The sequence below is a fragment of the Giraffa tippelskirchi genome, chromosome 3 (genome assembly GCF_054371585.1).
Source record: "Giraffa tippelskirchi isolate mGirTip1 chromosome 3, T2T-mGirTip1v1.2.pri, whole genome shotgun sequence".
NCBI lineage: Eukaryota > Metazoa > Chordata > Mammalia > Artiodactyla > Giraffidae > Giraffa > Giraffa tippelskirchi.
The window spans coordinates 63,043,319-63,068,104 of NC_137277.1; the positions used below are offsets into that span (position 1 = coordinate 63,043,319).

Genomic DNA, 24,786 nt, shown 5'->3' on the forward strand with positions numbered 1-24,786 from the left:
TTCGTTAGCATTCTGAAAGTTACTGTTTTAAATATATATGTATGTACTTTTTTTTTCCTACTGCTAATCTATAGACATACAGTTAGTTAACTTTTGCATGTTGTTCTGTGTATGACTATCTTGCTAAATTGTCTTACTAACTGTAATTTTTCTGTAGTTTGTTTTAAGTGAATGGTCTTACTGTCTGTGCATAATTCTGTTTCTTCCAATTTGATCCTTATATTTTAAATTTCTTCCAGCCTATCTCTAGAGCTCCTCTATAGAGTTGTCAGTGAGTCAAAACACATGCATGTACATGTAGCCTGTACCCTAGAGGTCATCATTTTCATGAAATTTCCAAGTCTACCATAACACAGTAGCTTCTCTCTCCTCTTGAGATTTTATGCATTTACTCACCTGTGCTTCCATTTTTGCCACTCACTCTATGTTTCCAGTGATAATTATCTTTTTGTATGTGATGTCCTGGACATTTTTCCCTCTTCACAGCACCAGCACAGTGCCTTGGGTACCAAAAATAAGTTGGTTCCTTCATGGACATGCCTTTGGGGCACTTGCATTTATATGGAAATTGTTGAATAATTCAAGACAATATCTTGAATAATTTGAGACAGAATCTCCATGAGAGTAAAGGTGATGTAGAAAGAGTTCCATGTAGTACATCTTTTCTGTGTGAGTGTCGTGTGTCTTCTCATCAGAATCTCCAACGTTTCACAGCACGCTCTCTTCCACCTTAACAGCCCAGCCTAGAATAATGGCTGTTTGGCCCTTACATGGCATTTTTATGACATCTAACTACTCCTCAAAGTTATTCATTTTCCTGTGTTACTCAGCACTAGCACCAGCCCTTGTCAAATGCTTAAAGGACATTATAAAATTGTAATTGACGTGACAGTATAATAACGTTAAAGCTATTTTAAGTGATAATAGTAACAATGAGTGTTGAAATAATAGCACAGTGGTTCTGGTGTCCAGTGGTGTCTGACATAGTTCATATAAATACTGGCAAAGGGTATGGGGACTTTTGTGTGTTAATATTGTGTTACCAGGTCACAGCAGAATTTATATTAGCCATAAAGTTTATGATTATGTGGAATTCTTGACAGGTTTTATGTATATGAGAAGTCTCTCTAGTTCAGAATTTACTCATAAACTGAGACTTCTTTTTATATCACACCATTTCAGATCTGAATGTTTCGGGTTTACATGAAATGTGACTGCACTATATCTTACTTATGAATCAAAGTTACTTTATAGGTATTAATCCAAACCTGTTTTCCTTTGACGTCTCCTGGCAGAGAAGGCAATGGCACCCCACTCCAGTACTCTTGCCTAGAAAATCCCATGGATGGAGGAGCCTAGTAGGCTACAGTCCATGGGGTCGCTAAGAGTTGGACACGACTGAGCGACTTCACTTTCACTTTTCACTTTCATGTGTTGGAGAAGGAAATGGCAACCCACTCCAGTATTCTTGCCTGGAGAATCCCAGGGACGGAGGAGCCTGGTGGACTGCCATCTATGGGGTCACACAGAGTCGGACACGACTGGAGCAACTTAGCAGCAGCAACTTAGCTTCTGTTTTTTTTTCTTTTTTGCCCAGGTGCCATTAGGCTTCTCAGCTCCATGAGAGGACCTTCCCCCGGTCCCCCACATGGCGTGCTGTACATTGGAAAACCTGTACCTTCTAATGGGAAGGGAACTGGAAGACCTCGAGGAGATGCCTCCAGAAAACGTGCTAGGTAGGGTGGTGCTGTGTGTCACATCTGTGCTGCATTCCGAGATGTGGCCTGACATGTCACCCAAACCACGTGAGATCTCTGAGAGAAATGACTTGGATCTCATTCTTGTTTTTTTGTTTGTTTGTTTATTTATTTATTTTGGGTCATGTCCTTTGGTTTTAACTTAGTGCATTTCAGTAATTAGTATGTGCAGTAGTGCTTTGCTGTGCTTAGTCACTCAGTCATGTCCGACTCTTTGTGACCCCATGGACTGGAGCCCACCATGCTCCTCTATCCATGGGTATTCTCCAGGCAAGAGTACTGGAGTGGATTGCCATACCCTCCTCCAGGGTTTCTTCCTAACCCAGGGATCAAACCCAGGTCTCCTGCATTGTAGGAGGATTCTTTACTGTCTAAGCCAGCAGGGAAACCCAAGAATACCGGAGTATGCAGCCTATCCCTTCTCCAGGGAATCTTCTTGACTCAGGAATTGTACTGGGGTCTCCTGCATTGCAGGCAGATTTTTTTTACCAGCTGAGCTACCAGGGAAGCCCATGTACAGCAGTAACTTGCTGTAAATTATGGTAGAAAAGAAAAAAGTAACTGCTTAAGAAATCTGTGAATAAGCTGAGGTTTCATTCATTTGGGGATGAGAAAGAATTTCTGCTCACAGTAAAGTCAGTTCAGATGAATAAGACACTTTAGGTTCTAGGGTCTGCCTTCTTCCAGGATTTTTTAATCCATTGAATGTTGTTTTATATTATAAATCCATAAATACTGTTAATGTTCATTACTTCTTTGCGGACTTCACTTTTAAAGGTCCTCGGTGCAACCTTGAAGACTCAGATGAAGGAATTTCCCTTGGATCATTATAGTCACTCTGAGTGTGATATGGAATGCTGAGTCCTGTTCTGAACCCTTAGAGTCCTTGTCAAGTGTAGAGCTACTTGCGGGGGCACTCCTTGGGCTCCAGCTTCTTTTTATGTTTTAGAGAAATGGTCTAGACTGCTGGTCTAGAGCTGCTGGATTTTGTTCACTTTAGTCCAAGAAATTTGCGTTTTGATGCTCCCTTGCAAAAATACATAATTAAAATTTATTTTTTCATTGCTTTTTTTGGAGCATGAATTTCTAGCCTCTCCTCAATATTACCCATTTTTTTCACTCCCTTTGGAAAATGCTGTTGAACCCTAACAATTGACATGACTTATGAGCTTCCATAACCAGCAAAACATTTTTATCAGGAAGGACATGGGAAGATGATTAGAAAGCACTCTGTTTTTGTTTATAAGTGTTCCTTGTGATTACTGTATTCCTCACACTCAATTAATTTTGTTTCTTAAATGGAAGGTGAGGTGGAAGATCTCTAACACAACGTTCAAGTGAAAAGAGAAGTACTGAATAAAGGTTCAGTGCATGGTTTCTGTCCTATCCCATCCAGTTAAGGGTCATTGTTTGTGCTCTCTCCCCAGCAGAGGTCAGGAACATGGCGTGCAGTAGGTCTGGTTTCCTTCTGTCTATTTCTAGATTGCCATATGCTGCTCAGCCCTGAGGCCAGCTGTGTTATGAACAGGGAGACCATCTCTCTCATCTGCCTCCTAAGGTAGCTGTAACTCTGCTATCTGCAGGACACCTACCACAGATTAAAGCTTGCTTCGTCTTGGGGAAGAGAGAAATGCCTCATTTTCTTTTACTGATCTTTTGAAGTTATTTGCGAGCAGCGGAGGGAGCTAGGGTGTTAGTAAAGGTGCCTGTTGGTTAAACATTTGTTTACCAAATTCAGTTGTTAAAAAAATAAGATGGACACACAACTTTGGGACAAAATGAATTAAAGGGAAAAGTGAGGTATATTTTGTAGAAGCATTAGGATTGTATTTAACTGCCAGTGATCAAAAAACCAACTGCATAATCTTCAGTTTCCCTCAGTGGGAAGATTAGGGTAGAGGATAGACAGTTGAGTACTGGTGCCATGGCTGTCTTATGTCATCAGGGAGCAAATTCCCTCTCTTCATCTGTTTGCAGTCCTTAGCATGGGGCTTTGTCCCCATGGAACCAAGATGGCATCTGCATCGACATTCCTGGCAGGAAGAGGGCACATGGGCCAAAGGCCTTCTCACAGCACTGAGGTTTCATTTATTTTTGTGGTCATTAGTTTATTTATTTTGGATGATTTGGTTGATGTTACTTTAAAACCCTTTGGCAGTGACCACCCCATATATGACCTATTAGACAGATATCTAAAATATCTCTTACTAAGAAGTGCTCATAAATAGAGGCTTTATACATCTCTCCTAAATATCAGTTGTCATGTGTGTTCTGATTATTCCGTTACGCCAGCTTTTACCTCTCTCAGTAGGGAATTAGCAACTAAGGTATGTTTGGGATGAAAAGGTCTGGTTTGCTCTGTGGAGTGATGAGGAAGTTCAGCAGTTTGGATGTGGGAAGTGTGGGCAGGTGTGAGGCGGAGCTGGTGTTCAGCCAGCACACACTAGTGCCAGTCTTAAAGTATGGAAACACCACATCCTGAGGTTGGAATAAGCAGGCACTGCTCCCAGACCCCCACTGCCTGGCACCTTTTTTCCCCCTGGACTTCCCCATAATCCAGGGCTAAAGGGTTAAGTCTGGCACATCTGGGATCCCTGTTGGGCAAGCACTGGTGTTTTTATTTGGGAAGAAATGCCCTGTTAGTGACCAATGTATTATATATATCCTCGCTTCTTTGTGATTTTGTCATGTGGTCACCCCTAGCTGCAGTGAAAGCCAAAAATTTAGCCTCTTAACAGTTTCTACAAGTAAGCCAGGGAATATGGGATGGTGAATGGTTTTTGAAGAGCCTGTCCACACTCTCAGCCACATTTCCTCCACATTTGCCTGGTGTTGCCTGAAGCCCCTTCATTATGGTTCTGTTTCTTTACATTAGGGAGGAAGATAGTCTGCCAGAATGATTATAAATGCAACATTGAAGGGATTGGAATCCAGCCAGTCTCTTCAGCTTACCTTCTAAATTGAAGCATACAGAAATTGTTTTCTGTCTATTAACCTAGATCTATTCAAGCCCTGTGCTTGACTATAAAGCATGAATATATGAAAATTCTAATCATAGTTCTGCCACTAACTAGTATATGGCCTCAGGCCAATTGTATAACCTTTCTGGTCCCCAGCTTTCCAAAATAATTTGGACTAGAGTAATTTTTACTAACAATCTTACTGTAAAAATAGAACAGCTACTTTAATTTTATTTCTAAGACTGTTACGGACTTTCAGAGCTTCTTTTGTTATATTTTATCATATATCCTAAACTTTAAGGATAGAACATTAAACAGCATTGTATGGATACATTTGATTACTGTAGCTATAAAATATAAACAAAATTTTATGTCCATCATGTTTGTAAGATACATACAAACTAATGTAAAAATAAAATACAAACAAAATTCAAGTTTATAATTGCCATTATATTATGGCAAGTTGACGTTTCAGTGAGGATAGAGTGAGATAAAAACGCTTGATACTTTTGTCATGAAAATCGTCCCTGAGTTATGTCAGTATACCACTGATTGAAAAAAAGTGCCAGACTGGATCATCTCCAAGGTCCCCTCTAGCTTTAACTTTTCAGGCTTGTGTTTTTTAAAGAAAAATTTTATGTCAGTTATTAGGACATTTCTCTTCCTAGTATTCGTTAGAGGAACAGTAAATTTTTGATATGGTTACTAGGTTGGGTTGAGAACCCATTTCAATTGCTCCATCAGAACATCTTGAACTAGTTACCAGTTTGTAAGGCAAATTCCACTTGTTCGTTGATTTAAAAACTGGAGCATATGTAGCAGTAGTAGCAGTTTCATAAGCCAGGTGTTTAATACAAACTTTCAGAGTGAGGAGTAAGTTTAAGGCAGGACAGGTGTGTGTTAAGAGGTGAGAAGCAAACAGAACAAGAGAAAGCTGATTGCCAGCAAGGGTAATAAATGCTGGGGTTCTAGCTATGGTTTCTAGAGTGAGTTGACTGAGACCAGGTATGCCAGCATAGTTGTTGTTGTTGTTTACTAAAAAGTTTTCCTGTCATAGGGAATGAGCGGGGGGGAGGGGGTAGGGGGAGAGTGGGATGGGGTGGGGTGTGAATGAAAAGAATAAACTGAATGGCCAAACATGGTTGATTTAATCTACATGTTCTAGTTATCTGTTACTGCAAAACAAACCACCCAAAGCCTAGTGGCTTAAAACAAAGGCAGTCTTAAATTTTTCATGAATCTGCGATTCAGGCAGGTTTGGTGGGACAGCTTGTTTCCATGCCACATGGTGTCAGTTGAAGTGCTCAAAGCCTGGGCACTGGAATCATGTGACGGTGCTTGTCACTCACGTGTCTGGTGACTGATGCTATCTTTTGGCTGGGACCTTGTGTGGATGTGGCACTAGGGCTGGAAGGTGTGACCTTTCCACGTGGCTACTTGGCTTCCTTGCAGCACACTGATAGGGTTCTGCAGCTGAGCATCACAGGAGGAAACTGCATCAGCCTCTGTGGCCTGGCCCTTAATGCCTTCAGCCTCATTTTTGCCACATTTTCCTCACTAAGAGGTAAGAGTCACTAAGCCTGGCCCATACTCACAGGGAGGGAACTAGCTCCACCTTCAATGGGAGATATGTCAGAGAATTTGAGGACATGTTTTAAGATGACCACACCATGGGTCAAAGGTGATTTCTTCTTTGTTTTTATATTGTAGCAGGCCTGTGGCTGGACATATACTACAGATTGAGACAGCAATGTTTATAGTAATCAGGCATGCATGTTAACTTCGTCTTTTTTATTCTTGTTAGCTTAGAGAAAAAGGTGCAGTTCTTATTTTAATAAGAAAATCGTAGAGTGGTATGACTGATACCCATATGCTTTTCATCCAAAATGATACCGAGTCAGATTTATCAGCTGCAAATGGAAATTTTTGTTGGAGAAGGAAATGAAAACATTTTATGGCATTCTTGAGCAAGTCAGTGTATAGAGTTAAAGTCTAAAGTCTAAAAATGCAGATTTCACATTTGAACTCAGCTATAACTCACTTGGAATACTTACACCATCTGATAAGTGTGGTTAGATTTTATGGTCTGGAAATAGTCAATTGAAAGTTGAAAATCATTTTTTTTAAATTAGTTTATTTTCTATTTTTTAACTTTATGATATTGTATTTGTTTTGCTATACATTGACATGAATCCACCATGGGTATACATTTAACTCCAACATGATGTTTGAAAAGTTGGTAGAGATGGGACCACAGAGACCTTACCAGGTTGAACACACAATAGTCTTTTGTTCAGTTCTCTGCTGAGAGTATCTCTAAAAGTAAATGTTTGCTCCAGGCTCCTATTAAAATATGAGGGGAAATTGAATTAGGATTCCAAATCTTTAGCTTTCTCTCATACACTCTTAGTCTTAGATCTCTTCCGTATGGTTAACTCTTTAACATTTCAGGGGCATATTCCAAGAGGAAATGATAGTTCTCTTTTTTCAACATAAAGAAAATAAATATTAATTAGCCTTTTTCTGAAATAGTTTTAGTTTTTCCATGGTTGTTTGCTGGGTTGGTAGGAAGTCAGTGTGCACTGAATGGGTAGAGAGTGTTTGTGTGTATCCTTACTCATGTGGGGTGACTGAAGAGTCAGAAACCTTTGAAGAGTTTTACTAGTAGATTTGATTTGATTGTTTCAAGGGAAAGCTCAACATTTTGTGACTCTTAAGCCTTTGTAGTACTTTTGTAATACTTTAAATTCACTTACTAGTGGATATCTTTTAAATATACTTATTATCAGCATTTCCACTTGGAAAGAATAACCAGCAGCCTTACTATTCATTTCTTAGTATTAATAGTTTCAGCTGATTTTTAATAACTTTTGTTTTATAGATGATAATTTATTCTCCAATTTTGTGATAGTTGTCTTATTTCTTTTTATTTTTGTATTGCCTGTAAAGGTATGATAAATAATAATAGTTATAGCTGCTCATCTGTCTTGTTCCTTCCTGACTTTAATAGAAGTATTCCTAGTATGTTAGTTACAGGTTTGCTCATGCCCAAAGATTCATATTTTTTAATCATACTAGGAAAGTTCTGGGATTTTTGAAAATCAGGAATAAATACTTAAATCTTACTGATGCATTCTCAGCATCTGAAGATAGGCTTATAGAGCTTTTCTCCTTGCTGTAATTGATGTCATGAATTATATTTAGTTATTTTCTGATTATTAAGATGTCCTTGTGTTTCTGGAAGAAAATAATACTTGAGCATTGCATATTTTCTTCATACACTGTTATATTCAATTTTCCAGTATTTCATCCAGACTTTTCTTGTATGATTAATAAAATTGCCATTATTTTCTTTGTGTCATGGTGATTCCAAAATGGGAAACTTCCATCTTTTCTACCCTCTAGAACTGTACTGTTCAGTTGTCAGCCATTTGCCATATGCCATTAAAGATTAGAATCAGATAACATTAAGAAAACTTACTTCATTAGATGTACCAGTCACATTTCAAGAACTCAGTAACCACATGTTACTAATGGCTACCATTTTGGACAGTGTCATTCTGGAGAAATTTCTATAGAATGTGATAATCATCTTTTCTTTGAAAGTTTTCAAATAGTTCACTAGTAAATCATCTTGGCAGGGCACATAAAAAGCAATCTTGAGGAAGAAGAATGGAACTGGAGGAATCAACCTGCCTGACTTCAGGCTCTACTACAAAGCCACAGTCATCAAGACAGTATGGTACTGGCACAAAGATAGAAATATAGATCAATGGAACAAAATAGAAAGCCCAGAGATAAACCCACGCACATATGGACACCTTATCTTCGACAAAGGAGGCAAGAATATACAATGGAGAAAAGACAATCTCTTTAACAAGTGGTGCTGGGAAAACTGGTCAACCACTTGTAAAAGAATGAAACTAGAACACTTCCTAACACCATACACAAAAATAAACTCAAAATGGATTAAAGATCTAAATGTAAGACCAGAAACTATAAAACTCCTAGAGGAAAACATAGGCAAAACACTCTCCGACATAAATCACAGCAGGATCCTCCATGTCCCACCTCCCAGAATATTGGAAATAAAAGCAAAAATAAACAAATGGGACCTAATTAAAATTAAAAGCTTTTGCACAACAAAGGAAACTATAAACAAGGTGAAAAGACAGCCTTCAGAATGGGAGAAAATAATAGCAAATGAAGCAACAGACAAACAATTAATCTCAAAAATATACAAGCAACTTCTGCAGCTGAATTCCAGAAAAATAAACGACCCAATCAAAAAATAGGCCAAAGAACTAAACAGACATTTCTCCAAAGAAGACATACAGATGGCTAACAAACACATGAAAAGATGCTCAACATCACTCATTATTAGAGAAATGCAAATCAAAACCACAATGAGGTATCATTTCACACCAGTCAGAATGGCTGCTATCCAAAAGTCTACAAGCAATAAATGCTGGAGAGGGTGTGGAGAAAAGAGAACCCTCTTACACTGTTGGTGGGAATGCAAACTAGTACAGCCACTATGGAGAACAGTGTGGAGATTCCTTAAAAAACTGGGAATAGAACTGCCATATGACCCAGCAATCCCACTGCTGGGCATATACACCGAGGAAACCAGAATTGAAAGAGAGGCGTGTACCCCAATGTTCATCGCAGCACTGTTTACAATAGCCAGGACATGGAAGCAACCTAGATGTCCATCAGCAGACGAATGGATAAGGAAGCTGTGGTACATATACACAATGGAATATTACTCAGCCATTAAAAAAAATACATTTGAATCGGTTCTACTGAGATGGATGAAACTGGAGCCCATTATACAGAGTGAAGTAAGCCAGAAAGAAAAACAACAATACAGTATACTAATGCATATATATGGAATTTGAAAGATGGTAACGATAACCCTATATGCGAGACAGAATAAGAGACACAGATGCATAGAACAATTTTATGGACTCTGAGGGAGAAGGTGAGGGTGGGATGTTCTGGGAGAATAGCATTGAAACATGTATATTATCATAGGTGAAACAGAACACCATTCCATGTTCGATGCATGAGACAAGGGCTCAGGGCCGGGGCAATGGGATGACCCAGAGGGATGGGATGGGGAGGGAGGTGGGTGGGGGGTCCAGGAAGGGGAACACATGTAAACCCATGGCTGATTCATGTCAATGTATGGCAAAAACTATTACAATATTGTAAAGTAATTAGCCCCCAACTAAAATAAATAAATTTATAAAATAAAATAAAATAAAATAAAATAAAATGTTAAAAAAAAAATAAAAATAAAAAGTCTGATTCTTTCAATCCAGTAGACTGTCTTTCTCATAATCAGTTCTGTGTTTGTGTTTTATTTCTTCACTTTGTAAGTTTGTCTTTTAAGTTTTTTAGAAGTTTTCAGCATAATGTGGGTCACAATAGGGATCTATTTGAGAAGTGCAGAGAAGCCAAGTAAGAATTCTCTCTTACATAGGGATAGCCACCAGTCTTTTTTAAAAATCTCTACATGTGTATACTTAGGTTTTAAATTGTGATGAAAATGTAGTTACACAAAATTTACCTTCTTAATGATTTTTAAATGTAAATTGGTATTTTTTTTTTTTTTTTGCTGTGCTGCAGAGAGTGCAGGATCTTAGTTTCCTGGTGAGGGATCTAATCTGTGCCCCCAGCAGTGGAAATGCACATTCTTAACCACTGGACCACAAGGGAAATCCCTGTAGTATATTTTTAATATAAAAAAATCATACTTTCTGTACAGTTTTATAGCCTGTTTATTTTTCTCTTTGAGATAATCTCTTCTCAGAACATTTATAGCTTTTTCCCTTTTGTTTCAGTGCATTTTTCTGTAACTCTTAGAACAAGGTTGAAGAGTAGTATAAGAGTAGTGTCTTATTTCTTTTAAGGTAGAGGAATTTCTGTAAACATTTTAGTGTTTCCATGAGATTGGATTTGGATAGTCTATATGATGAAAATAAAGTATCCTCTTGTTTCTGCTTACCAGATTAATTTTTTAAATGTGGGTTGATGTTGAGATTTATCAAGCGGTGTTTTCCACATCTTTCAAGTGATAGATATTTCTCTCTTTTGATCCACTTATATTGTGAATTACTTTAACATGTTTCCTAGTATCGAACCAGCTTTATATTCCTGGGATAAACTATTTGATGAGTGTATTTCAATATGTTAATAGAACAGTGAATTCAATTTTTTGGTAGTTTTTTCTGTAAAATGTTTATAGTATTTGTAAGTTTGCCCAATCTATACTTTTTTGAATATTTTATATTTGTGTAGTTTAAATATCAGCTTTATACTAAGCTATATGAAGGAATAACAAATTAGGGGATATTTTCATTGTTTCTTGTTTTGCAGAACAGTTTTATCAACACAAGAATTTTTTGGCCCTTAAATTTGATTAAACTTCATGAAAGCAACTTATATGTGCTTCAGCACAGATTCGATCCCTCACCAGGAAACTAAGATCCTGCACTCTGTGCAGCACAGCAAAAAAAAAAAAAAAAAAAAAAAAAATTACCAATTTACATTTAAAAGAAATTTATACCTGGTTGGTTGTCAGGTTGTGATTCGATAATGTTATCAATTGTTACCATCTCTTTCTTTTTTATTTAGAAGAGTTGGTTCATCTTTTTTTCTTTTTTTTTCCAAGTGGAAGTATTCATAACCTGAATCTTACTGATAACTTTGGCTGGATTTCTTTAGTTTTATATGCAGCATTCTTTTCATTATTACATTTTTATGTGTCCTCTAATTCAGCACTTTTCAACCTGTGTACTGCAGTTGCACTTAACAAATGTGGCAAGCTGTTGCTCCTTTTAGCCTCGAGGCAGCTGAGCAGGTTATGGGATGGCTGGAGCCCTCTTGTCTGTTAACTCGGATGGAATTGTTACCATATGGTTTAGTAAAATGCTCGTTTTCAGATGTGTCTGTCGAATCCACATTTTTACTCACTGGAGTAACGGCTAAAACTGCATAACATCTTCTGAATAGGTAGATGAATACAACTTCGTAACCTAAAAATTGACTGTTAATTAGCCTGCTACCACTCTAGACATTATATGAAAACAAACGAGTATGTGAAGGGTATCCATCTCCAAATACTATATTTCTCTTTTACTCTTACATGGCAGTTATAGAGACTAGCTTGTCAGAGGAAATAAAGAAACAGATAATTGAAATGATTTTTGCTGAAGTTTTTCAGTAAAGAAAGGCAAGCTGTAGGTTAATAGTCTGAAGGAATGGTTGGGTGAAAGCAAAGGGGGAGAGAGAGAGAGAGAGTGTGTGTGTGTGTGTGTGTGTGTGAGAGAGAGAGAGATACAGTTCAATGATAGTTGTTTTTCAGAGTGAAAAAGAGGTCATGAAAGGGGAAAGATGAAGGATGCAGTGACATGTTCCAGTGGTGAGTGGTATGTAGAATATAACCTCTCCAACTCAAAAGTGTGAAAGACCTGGTTGACTGTAAGAGGAAGGAAGACTTGGAAAATTTCAAAGCATGTGATAACTTATGGAGAAACCACAGTGAACTTTTGCTAGATGTTAGATCATAGGATTGTACCCTCTCCATTATTCTTGCCTGGAGAATCCCAGGGACAGAGTCTGGCAGGCTATAGTCCATGGGGTCGCAAAGAGTTGGACACGACTGAGTGACTGAACAACAACAACATAGGATTATACCTTGACTAGATGGGACTGCTAGATGGTTTGGGAAGAAGTGGAGATGGGATGTTTAGTGAGGATTGCTCAGATGTGGAAATAGAAATTTGCCCTGAGTCTAGTGCCCATCAGGGAGGGACTGTAGACTATTCTTAGACATTTCAGAGCTGTCCCAGATGTAAACCTGGAGGAAATACCACTGAGACCTAATTGGCAGGGAGGGGGCGAGCTCACCTATCACTGAGCCACCTCAACAGTCTCAGCTCATCAGCTTGTTGCGGTTTCCTCATTTCTATATGATTTTGGCCCTACCTGCCAAGCCTATTTCAGATACAGTAATTGAAAAAGTGAACAGTTGTATTTAGAACTTACACATAATAGTAAATGTACTGCTGGTCATATTCCACTTCAGATGATATTGGAAACATACTTGTGAGCTGAATCTGCATTATTTTCATGCCAACACTGGGGAGGCCAGGGAAGTCAGAACCTGGAAGTTAGCTAAGCTGCCAAGAGACTAACAAATCAAATGTCAGATACAGGAAGCAGAAAAGAGTTGGTAGTAATGGATGAAGCAAAGATCAAGTTTAAAAAACTGATGGTGAGGCATTGGACCTCTTAATGTTTTTAATGCCTGCCAGAATGGGGAAATAATTTGACTTCTGTAAATGGCTTATGAAGTTTAGGAAGGTATCTATCATGAGTCACACAGTAGTCTGGTTGACAAGGCCAAATTCAGTTTTGTCCAGCTGACGGCTGTCAGGATACACTCATATACCCCTGAATTGATACCCTCTATTGGCATACAACTTGGCATATATATCAAGAGTTTTAAAGATAATTGCTCCTTGCAAAATCATCATATCCTTTGACCCAAAAGTGCTACCTTTATGAATTGATTCAGAGGGAAATTATTAATATTATACACAAAGATTTGGCTATGACGATATTTATTATAGTCTTGGGAGAGAGGGTAAATGGTTCAATAGAATTTTTAAAATTTTTTCCAAAAAGGAAGTATTTGCAAAGACTCTTGAAATAGTTTGAAGTGATCTTGAGTGATAACAGTCACTGTGGATTTGGAGTGGTGGCAGTAATTATAAAGGCTCAACATCTCTTGGTTTTCTTCAGAAAAGACAAACTATGTGGTTGAGAGGAAGGTGTGATGTTGGAGGGAGAAATATGTTTCTAGTATGACTAAACTGTGGCAGACTCATTAAATGTGAATGTAATCAAGGAAATGCATTTATTTTTCAATCATGATAGCTGTTAGAATGGTGAAATTCTTAAAATCTAGCAATATCCTATGCTGTAGGGATGAGGCCTTGCAAACTTTTATAACCTTTTGATGTAATTCGTACATTGGTGCAACCACTTTGAAGAACAGGTGACAGCAAGACACCTGTTTTATTTTTCTTTTTACCTTTGTTATACCTTAAACATCATCTAATTTGATTTTTTAAAAGATCAGAAGAGAAGACAGTGTTAATATCTTTCTTTGACACCATTGGTGCTATTTTATAGAATTTATGCTATTGAGTGGAGAAGTATAGAGTATATGGATTAGAAATAGGATCCTCTGGGTTAAAATTCCAGCTGAGCAACTTTTCAGCTTTGTAGCCTTGGGCAAGTCTCTGATCCTTCATTTCATCTTGCAGATGAAGATAAGGGAAAGCAGCAGGAAGATGCCCCTTATTTTGTTACAAAAAATATCAAAAGGCAAAATAATTAAGTAACATGGTTATTTGCCATTGATTTCCATGGGAAACATTATCATTAGCTAATTGACTGCCAATCGTCACACATATTAAGAAAATAAATCATAAGTGAAGCATATATTTATGAAGATTAAAGAACACTTTTCTAATTTAGCATGTCACTTATTTATTAATAATTGCAGCTCTTTTGATCTAATTGAAAAAATTCAGGCCGGCCACCATAAACATTCTGTTGTTCTTGTGAAGGCTGTTTGGAAAGATCCTCCAAAAAATGTGTGTAGAAAAGAAATCAGATGCTTTGGCTCCTGTGGTGGTTTAAGTCGCTCAGTCGTGTCTGACTCTGCGACCTCATAGACTGTAGCCCGCCAGGCTCCTCTTGTTCATGGGATTTTCCAGGGAAGAATACTAGAGTCGGTTGCCATTTCCTTCTCCAGGGGATCTTCCCAACCTAGGCATCGAACCCTGGCCTCCTGGATTGCAGGCAGATTCCTTACTGACTGAGCCACCAGGGAAGCTTTGGTTTCTACTGAAACTATTTTTCTGACTCTCCCTCTCATCCTTCGTTATTCAGAGTTAACAGAGAATCAGAACTTTCAGTAACTTCCTCAAGAGAGAGCTTGAAGTAGAGATGGCAGAAAGAATTAGTTTCCCGGAGAAGCAAGGCAGAAAGGGTGAATCCTTGAAACTTCAGAATTGCCACCATTGATGTCAAGAACGCCATTGCGTTTGGGTCAGAGCCTGACTCCAGAAGTGGTGTTTTAGAGGAGGAGGAGTGGCTGAGGCAGAGGCACTGGCTTGCAAGTTGGGGGAGGTAGAGAAGTTCTCCTGAGAAGCATGTGTACCAGCTTGAACACAGAGTGAAGATATAGACAGTGGTATCATCCCATATTCTTCCCTGAGAGGCCACAACAAAGCCATGAGCTGTTTGGGGTAGATTCAAAGTTAATGTCTAATTTTTTTCCCCCACAAGAAAGAGGGTGTTTGTGTGTGTGTTTGTGTGTGTACACAGTCATGTCCAACTCTTTTATGGGCCCATGGACTATAACCCACCAGGCTCCTCTGTCCATGAGATTTTCCTAAGCAAGAATGCTGAACCAAATTGCCATTCGCTTCTCCAGGGTATTTTCCCGACCCAGGGATTGAACCCACATCTGGGGAGCCCTTTTCAAGAAGATATTAACTATAAATTGGGTGTATATTCTTCTGAAATGTTATTCTGAAAATAACAGTGATTACTAAATATAAAGCACCTCACAAAAAAGCAGAATAGTTTGTTTTCTTAAAAGGAAATATATTAATTTTCTTAAACTGTCATTTGTAAGGTACGTCCTTAGCTGGATCTCTAGAATTGTGTGCCTTAGCAAGAGAAGAGCATTGTCCTAGGCTTTGTAAAGGCCAAAATTGCCCCCTTCCCAGGAGCGTTTTTAGGCCCCTTTCCAGCGTCCTGACTAAGAGAGTTCCCTAGATAAGGCAGAACTCAGCCCCCATAGCTGAGAACTGGTTTGTCCCCACTTGCTGCATCATATTCTCAGATGTGTGGTGTTTAGGGACCACGTGTGCTACTTTTCCTCTTTTCTTTTTATTTAATTCTCTTATCCTGTATCACATACTTTGGGCAGTTATACTCTTTCTTATGTTGTTCTTGGACTGTTTCATGTCACATAACTTCTGTGCGCCCAGCTAAGCTCTGGCATGGACCAGGTTACCCACTGGCCAAATATTCCAGCGTGTTTTTTTTTTTTTCGAGCTGCATAGCTGTTCTGCCATCAGTTTCTCAAATAAACGTTCCTCCCAAACCCTGAGTTTCATTACCACTTTTGTCACTGTTAAATTTCTACAAATACTGTACTTGTCTGATTCCAGGCTCTTGTTTTCTAGCCTCAGTCTGTATTGTTTGGTTTTGATGATTTTAGTCAATTCTTTCTTAATCTGGTTTTATCACATTTTGTTTTAATACTTCTTTTTTTCCTGGCTCTTCTTGAACATTTTTTTCCATATGAACTTGAGATCATTTTATTTCATCCCAGTAAATTAAATATCTGTATTGAGACATTTTATTTATTTATGGAAATAAATTGTGATCACTGCTTTTACTGTAAAGCTCAGTAAATATTGAAAAAACTAGGTGAATTACCGTCCTAGAGGTAATTACTGTAGGTGTTTAGAATATACAGTATAATGTATATTTTTCCAAACTTCTGTCCATGCATAAGTTTTTTTCCTACATACTTATGTCTTATAGTAAGAAATAATTTTATATGTGTGAATTGATACATTCATTTGGGAAGAGCTGACATCCTTAACATGTTAAGCCATTTCTAGTGATGGGGCGCTTAGTAATGAGCTGTGACTTAAACCCAGCTCTGTGCTGTTCTGGCCTCCTAACTTAATTATGACTGAATCATTTTAAACCATTAAATTGTACCAGTACCAGTCTGTTTGGGGAGAAGGTCTTCCTATTTTCAACTAAGTGCCTCTGTTGTGGGCCCCAGGTCTGGCTGTCTCAAACTGAGTTCACTGGCCAGCATCCAGAATGACTGATTCTGCCCCAGCCAGGGTCTTGCCTGGAATGAAGACCCCCACCCTGGGCTTTCTTACTGTAGGTATTTATGAGGCCCAGAATCTCTTATTTTCAACTGTGGAGAGACCAGTTGCTCCCTGAGTGGCATATATTAATTCTAGGATGCCTGGGTGACCTTTAATTTAGCTCCATTTTTCACACTTTTCTGGCATTTGGATGAAACCTTTTCCTGAGTTGACATAGCCTTTCCCTAATTGTTACGTTTCTTTGGACATTTCACTTGAGATTTGGAGGTTTAGGGATTCAGGGAAGAGAGGAGGAGCTATCAGTATCTCTGATAAGCCTTCTTTCTCAGGATCCACAGTCTCTCAAAAGAAAAGAAAATAAGATGGAGTTTTTTTTTTTTTTTTTAACATGTAGTGAACTGTAATTTGCTCTGAAAAGACAAATCTTTATTTTCTTAATTTTATAAGCTCATCATTCTCTCACATATGTGGATTTCATACTCACTATATTTTTGTTCTATTAACATATTATCCAGTAGGTTAGATTTCTCATGCTGAGTGCTTACATTTAATCTTCCAAATTATTTCTAGGATCTTCACAGCTTTGATCCCAAACTAGCCAATAAGGTAGCCTCTTACATGAGAAAAGGCACTCGGTAATGCTAGTTGAGATCTCTGGCAAGTTGACCACTTTTGTGGGAACTTCCAGACCTGAAGGCACATCCATAGAAAATAACCTTGGGTCAGATGATCTCTTACGATAAGCCTTTCCTTCTCTCTTATTGGTTTTCCAGGAACTTTCCTAATTGCCCCTAAATTGGGCTTTCCTACCTCTTTTAGTTGCTTTGCTGTTCTCAGTACCCTCTCTGCCCCCACTCCCACCCCCATCTGTGGATTTCTCTGGATGACATTCAGAAAACCAGAGTTCCAGAGGCCACGTGACAGATAGAAACTCCATCCCTCTAAACATCTTCTCTAACTGCCAGGAGCTTTCAAAAAGCGGTTCTCATCCTGATTGTATATACAAGGACCAGCTGTGCATGGCTGTGCCTTAATCGAGGTGTGGAATGGTTTCCTTGGACTTGAACCAACTCAGCAGCGTTGCCAGTTTCACTGAAAGCGCAGGGGAAGATCATCCTTTATACCAGCCTAGATTTCTGGGCAGGGGTGGAGTGGGCTAAGTCTGCTCTCTGAAGCCATCCTAGGATGGTGGAAGGCCATGTGCATCTATCCAGTTATTCCTCCTCTGGCAAGGGTGGCCCTTCACCTAGGTGACCACCAGGGGGCAGCCTTTCCCATAGATTTTCACTACATCAGAGACCAGAGGAACAAAGACTGGAGTTTCTGTGTGTTGAGCATGTGAGGGAGCCTGTGCTCAAGCCTGTGATCCACGCCAGATCCCCCATGTAAAATCTGTAGCCTCTACATCTGTATAAAGAGTATTAAGCACTCAGGTGAAGGACATCTGAGTGCTGAGTAGGTTCTGTGCTTTGCTGGACTGAGTTTGTGAACACAAATAGGATTCTATGCAGGCGCTGTGAACTGCCTCCTCTTGCCCAGGTCAGAGTCTTGCATACATGAAGGCAGGCATTTTTTTTATCATCAGAGGTTCAGACGAATCATTAAGATAAGGAAATTGAAATCAGTTTAGCTCCTTGTGTGAACCCAAAGATGGATTTCCAAGCAGTCGTTTAAATTTATTTTGGCCCGTTCTTTCTTTCTCCTGCCACTCCCCAGTCTCTTTAAAATACTAAAGGGATTGTTTCGGTTGCATATATTTTTTTCCCTTCAGTTTCCTGTTCACCTTGGAAACTCTGAGAGATAGTGGAGTACAGGGAAGCCTGTTGTGCTGCAGTCCATGGCGTAGCAAAGAGTTGGACACAACTTAGAGTCTGAACAAGAACAAATGAAACAGACCAAAACCCAAAGAATAGTTTTCTAAACCGTTTATATTATCTTCCAGTGGACGTTTTAAAAGGACCAACCTCTGAGTGAAGAACCAAAGAGTATGAACAACAGAGGGTAGCCAGTCTCCTCCTGGATACACTTACTTGAATAAAGAAGTGATTTGCTCAAGGGCAGACATGTTCAGAAGAATCTATGTAAGGACATTGAAGTGAATGATACCTTTCATTAGTCCTCGGATGATGTGCAGAGAAAGGAAACAGTAAACAAGACAAACCATCCGCTCGCTCTTCCTTCCAGTTCTTTTTGAAAGGCTCTAAAGAAGCTTTATCTTTATTAGCTGCAGCTAATGGCATCTCTGAAAGACTCAGAAGCACCTTAAATACTCATGTAATTTGTGCCAAATTACACCTTTAAGTAACCTTATTAATGCATAATAGCCATAGAGAAAAGAATGCAAATCTTAAACCACAGTTGATAGGTTTTCATAAACTAAACATAGGCCGGCGTTGGTAGCATCCAGACCCAGAAATGGAACACTGCCTGAGTGCAGAAGCCACATGCATTTCCAGTCACTGTTATCTGCACCCTCCACCCCAAAGAGCAGCAACTGTCCTGGCTTCTAACATAGGTTAATTTTACACGTTTTTAAGCTTTGTACAAGCTGAGTTATACAGAATGCCTTTGGGTTGGGCTTTTTGTGTTCATTCACTCTGACTGTGAAATGCATCCATGTCATTGCACACGGTTGTAATCTGTTCATTCTAGTAGCTGTATTGTGTGACTGCCACCATTTTTCTGCTCTTGTGTTGGCGGACATTGTAGTCTATTTCTGGTATTGGTCTGCTAGGGGTATTGTTGCTTTGAATATTCATGTGCATGTTTTTTGCTGAACATTTGTACACGTCTGTTGGAAGAGAAGTTGCTGTGATAGGGCAGGTTTACGTTGAGGCTTGGTGAGTGTACAATTCATTTGAAAAGACCCTGATTCTGGGAAAGGTTGAAGGCAGGAGGGGAAGTGGACGACAAAGGATGAGATGGTTGGATGGCATCACCGACTCAATGAAGATGAGTTTGAGCAGACTCCGGTAGTTAGTGATGGACAGGGAGGCCTGGTGTGCTGTTGTCCATGGGGTTGCGAAGAGTTGGACATGACTAAGCAACTGAAATGAACTGAACTGAATTTTAAAGTGAATTTCATAATTTAGATTTTCTTGGGAAAAAGTTATCCATTTCATGATGATATTAATAGCATCATTAAGCATTGTTCCTCTAATCTCCAGTTGCTTTAAGCCCTCCTCTGATCGTTTTTCTTGTCAAATAATGTGTAACTTAATTATTGTTTTTAACCTAGGAGTTTTATGTGTGTGTGCTCAGTCACTCATTCATGTCTGATTCTTTGAGGCCCTGTGGACTGTTACCCACCAGTCTTCTTGTCCGTGGGATTCTCCAGACAAGAATACTGGAGCAGGTTGCCATTTCCTTCTCCAGGTGCTCTTTCCCCGCCAGGGGTTGAACCCACCTCTCTTGCACCTCCTGCATTGGCAGGTGGATTCTTTACCACTAGTGCCACTTATTGGAAATGATTATTTTTAAATTCTGATGTTTGGATTAGGGGGGTTTAATTGTTTATTTTTCATTTATAGTTGGATTCTGTTATGGTCAAGGAATATAGCCTACATAATTTCTAGGTTATGGAATTTAATACAGTTTTCTTTATAGACTAATATAGGATCAATTTTTGTTAATGTTCCTCTGCTTAAAAAAGCATATTGCATCTATTTCTGAGGGCCAGGGCCATTTGGTTATTATATCAACATAATTTTCTTATTCAAATCATTTTCCAACTATTAAAAAGTAATTTATTATATTAAATACTGGGTAACACCTTAAAGGTTCTGACTGTAGTTTTCTTGTTGTTGCTCCGAGTATTTCTTACTCTGTGTGTGTGTGTGTGTGTGTGAGATATGGTACTTGGCATGTTGAATTAGTCAAGATTTATTTGCAAGAAACCCAACTTAAACTAACTGTAAACCAACAAAAGACAATGTATTAGCTCGTTCATTGGCTCTGCTTCCCCTCTTAGCGTCTGTGTTTTTACCCTTTAATTTTGAATTTATTTCTTGATGTAGGCTTTAGATATTTTTTGCCAAAAAATAAAATAACCCTCATATTATGACATTGCAGAAGTCGACTGTGAAGTCAAGAATGTTTCCTCATGCTACCGAAGGATTTATTAGAGAAATGGCATTGAAATTTCAACACTTGATTTATCTTATATCTTCTAAATGTGTATTTGTTTTTTTTGAAAATGAGATAAAGTAAACTTATCTTTATGGTTTTTTTCTTTTGAGGACAAAGGTTTGCTCAAACCTCTTGAAGTGGAAAGTGGTGAAGTCATGTCATAGGTTCAGTGTGAGGGATGGGAGATATTCTCATGGCCATCTTTGGAAAATACATTCCACCTCAATAAGTGTCCTAAATCTCTCATTAAACTTTTATATTCTTTTGAGTAAACTTGCTTTGTCACAACTATTGTGGAATTCCACAAAAATGGTTAAAATGAGGTGACTTTGGTGCTTTCAGACCCACCCACTCACCTTCCAAAATAGTCTCCTGTCAGGGAGTGTTTAACAGGAGGCTTCCTATGTGCTATTTCCTCTGTTCCGTATTAATTCCTGAATATTCAGGAATTAAGAGGAGTGGCAAGCCGCTCCTGGGACTGAGGAATGCATGTATTTCCTTTGTTAGTTTTTCCTTACAGTGAAAAGTAACTATTTATGACCCTCTTCCTTTTTATGAACCATATGGTAAAAGTGATTATTTACAACCCTCTTTCTTTGATATGGATTGTCTTCTAGTTTTATGATTTGTTTCCTTGGTAATTTGTAAGTCTGGTCTTGTGATCCTTATCTTTGCTGAAAAGCTACCTTGCAAAACAGTATATATACTCACACTGTGTTGAATAAAGCACCCTTGTTCCATCAGAGCTTGGGTCCCCGTGTCTTTCTTTTTCTTTCTTTCTGTCTCTCTTCCTCAGGCTAATTCTTTGGAGCACAGAGGCCTGCTGAGCTCACTTTCTTGCCCGGGCTTTCAAGACCTCCTCGAGAAGGCGCCCTGTGCCTACGTGTAGCAGCACAAACCTCGTGTCAGAGGTTTTATTGGTTCTCTGTGTAAACCAGGGAATATCAGCCTCTTTCTCTCTTTTACTCTCTTATTGTTGACTCCAGACCACCAGGTTCCAGTCCATTAAAGGACCCCAACACAAGTGTGTCTTGTAAATAATTCTGATTATAAAGTAGAATATATGTGAAAGATAACTGAATTTTTCTCAGATTAAAAAGAAATGAAACTTGCTAGAAAATGAACATCTGTGTCCCTGTAAAATCACTAAGAAAGTTCAACATTTGTAGGGAGGAGCCTGAGTTATAATGTTTGTAGCAGTGTCTCTTCATGTCTCAGGTTAGTGTTTATTAAAAAAAAATTCATTGGAAGATGCAAGGAGATTTAAGACTGCATCCTACTATGCCCAGGAGCATAAGATTACAACTGAAGAAAGCAAAGAAAATTTAGGGAAAAGAACTCAACATCTTGAATATATATTTTATATATACTTTTAGTCCATACTCTATTCTGTAAAATATTGTAAAATGGTTGCAATGAAACATGGCATTTGGAAAAAGAACCACAATGTGGAAGACACATTCTTGCATGAAACTGAATACATTTTCATATTTCAAATAGCATAGTTGATTGCTATTACAATTTTTATTTGATTTTTTCCATAAAAATTTGACTTATATTTTGCTCAGTTCTGATTTCCTAATAATCTTTTTTTAAAAAATTTGTCTCAACAAACAAAATAATGGTTGAGACTGGGCCTTGGAGTCAGACAGACCTGTCTAGGCTCAAAGGAAAAATGTGCCTGTGAAAGTTCGTATTTGAACAGGGAAGCTGGTTGGCTGTATTGCATCTTGGAACCCCTTGGGTACAAAAGGGGCTTCCCTGGTGGCATTAGTGGTAAAGAATGCCTGCTAATGCAGAGATGTAGGAGATAAGGGTTCAATCCCTGGGTCAGTAAGATCCCCTGGAGGAGGAAATGGCAACCCACTTCAGTATTCTTGCCTGGGAAATCCCGTGGACAGAGGAGCCTGGCAGGTTACAGTCCATAGGATCACAGAGTCAGACACAACTGAGCACAAACTGAAATTTTGTCCCCATTTAACACTTACTCACCCCCATCTTGCCCTTGGCATCTACCAAAGTACTTTCTGACTATGAATTTGACCATGCTATAAGTTAACCTTAAAAATGCATCCCAATATATATTTGTTGTTCAGTCACTCTGTCATGTCCAACTCTCTGCAACCCCATTGACTGCAGCACACCAGGCTTCCCTGTCCTTCACCATCTCCCAGAGCTTGCTCAAACTCATGTCCATTGAGTCAGTGATGCCATACAGCCATCTTGTCCTCTGTCATCTCCTCCTCCTGCCTTCGATCTTTCCCAGCATCAGGGTCTTTTCTAATGAGTCGGCTCTTCACAGCAGGTGGCCGAAGTATTGGAGATTCAGCTTCAACATCAGTCCTTCCAGTGAATGTTCAGGGTTGATTTCCTCTAGGACTGACTGGTTTGTTCTCCTTACAGTCCAATATGCATTAGGCGTGGACAAATAACTGTTTGATTCCACTCATGTGAGAAAGTGTTATTCTTTAGGAGCTAATATGAAAATTTCTCTTAGGGAAATTATTGTGTTTGGAAGGAGCATGTGGATGATTCATTTGCAGGAACTCCTGGCCTTGAGTATGTTTGAAACGCAGATCAGTGTGACAGTGGATGGGGTCTCAGGGGTGGTCCTTGAGACGTCAAAATGAATATTTGGGAGTTTACAAAGTGACTGAGGAAATATTAGAGCCTGGGAGACTTTGGAAAAGGCACCATCATTTGCTCCATGTGGACCCCAAAATGCATCCTGCAGGCAAGCAATACAATCAAAAGGACAGTGGCTTAAGAATGAGGGGTTCAAAGACCCTGTTTTCTTTTTTCCCCACAATGAGTCATTCTAAGTCATTTGTGGTTTTTTTTTTTTTCCTCTTTCCAACCTCCAGGCCATCAAGAAGCCATTGCAGTGTGCTTACATCTCCAGACCCAGCAGACGGTCAATGACACCTTGTGTGATATGATCCACCGCCCTCTGGTGGTGAGCCAGGCTTGTAACACAGAGCCCTGCCTGCCCAGGTACATGGAATCTTCTCCTCTCTGCAGAGAATCACGCATGTGTATTGAAACTGAAGGGGGAGTCACCCAAGGAGATCAGTGTTCTCCCTTCTCTGTTCAAGCTATGTGCCAGCCAGATTCTCACTGAGATAATGAGTTAAACAGGAATCCCCTTTACCCAGCAATCCCACTACTGGTATATACCCTGTGGAGTGTGTGTGTATGTGAGAGAGAGAATGTGTCTGTCTGTGTGTGTGTGTTCAGTCACTCTGCCGTGTCTGACTCTTTGCTACCTCATGAACTGTAGCCCACCAGGCTCTTCTGTCCGTGGAATTTCCCAGGCAAGAATACTGGAGTTGGCTGCCATTTCCTACTCCAGGGGATCTTCCCAACCTAGGGGTTGAACCTGCATCTCTTGTATATCCTACATTAACAGGCAGATCCTTTACCACTGCACCATACCCTGAGAGAATCATAATTCAAAAATACACATGCACCCAAATATTCAGTTCAGTTTAGAGTCATGTCCCACTCTTTGTGACCCCATGGACTGCAGCACACCAGGCTTCCCCGGCCATCACCAACTCCCGGAGTTGCTCAAACTCATGTGCATTGAGTTGGTGATACCATCCAACCCCTCAGCTTCTGTCATCCCCTTCTCCTCCTGCCCTCAATCTTTCCCAGCATCAGGGTCTTTTCAAATGAGTCAGTTCTTTGCCTCAGGTGGCCAAAGTATTGTAGTCTCAGCTTCAACATCAATCCTTCCAATGAACACCCAGGAATGATTTCCTTTAGGATGGACTGATTGGATCTCCTTGCAGTCCAAGGGACTCTCAAGAGTCTTCTCCAACACCAGCTTTCTTTATAGTCCAACTCTCACATCCATACAGGACTACTGGAAAAGCCATAGCCTTGACTAGATGGAACTTTGTTGGCAAAGTAATATCTCTGCTATTTAATATGCTGTCTATGTTGGTCATAACTTTCCTTCCAAGGAGTAAGTGTCTTTTAATTTCATGG

The 24,786-nt window shown here is 39.3% G+C and overlaps 1 pseudogene; it reads left to right on the forward strand.

Moving 5' to 3' along the window:
* LOC145540430 (elongation factor-like GTPase 1) overlaps window positions 1–24,786 on the forward strand; it is a 63,517-nt pseudogene that overhangs the window by 36,890 nt on the left and 1,841 nt on the right.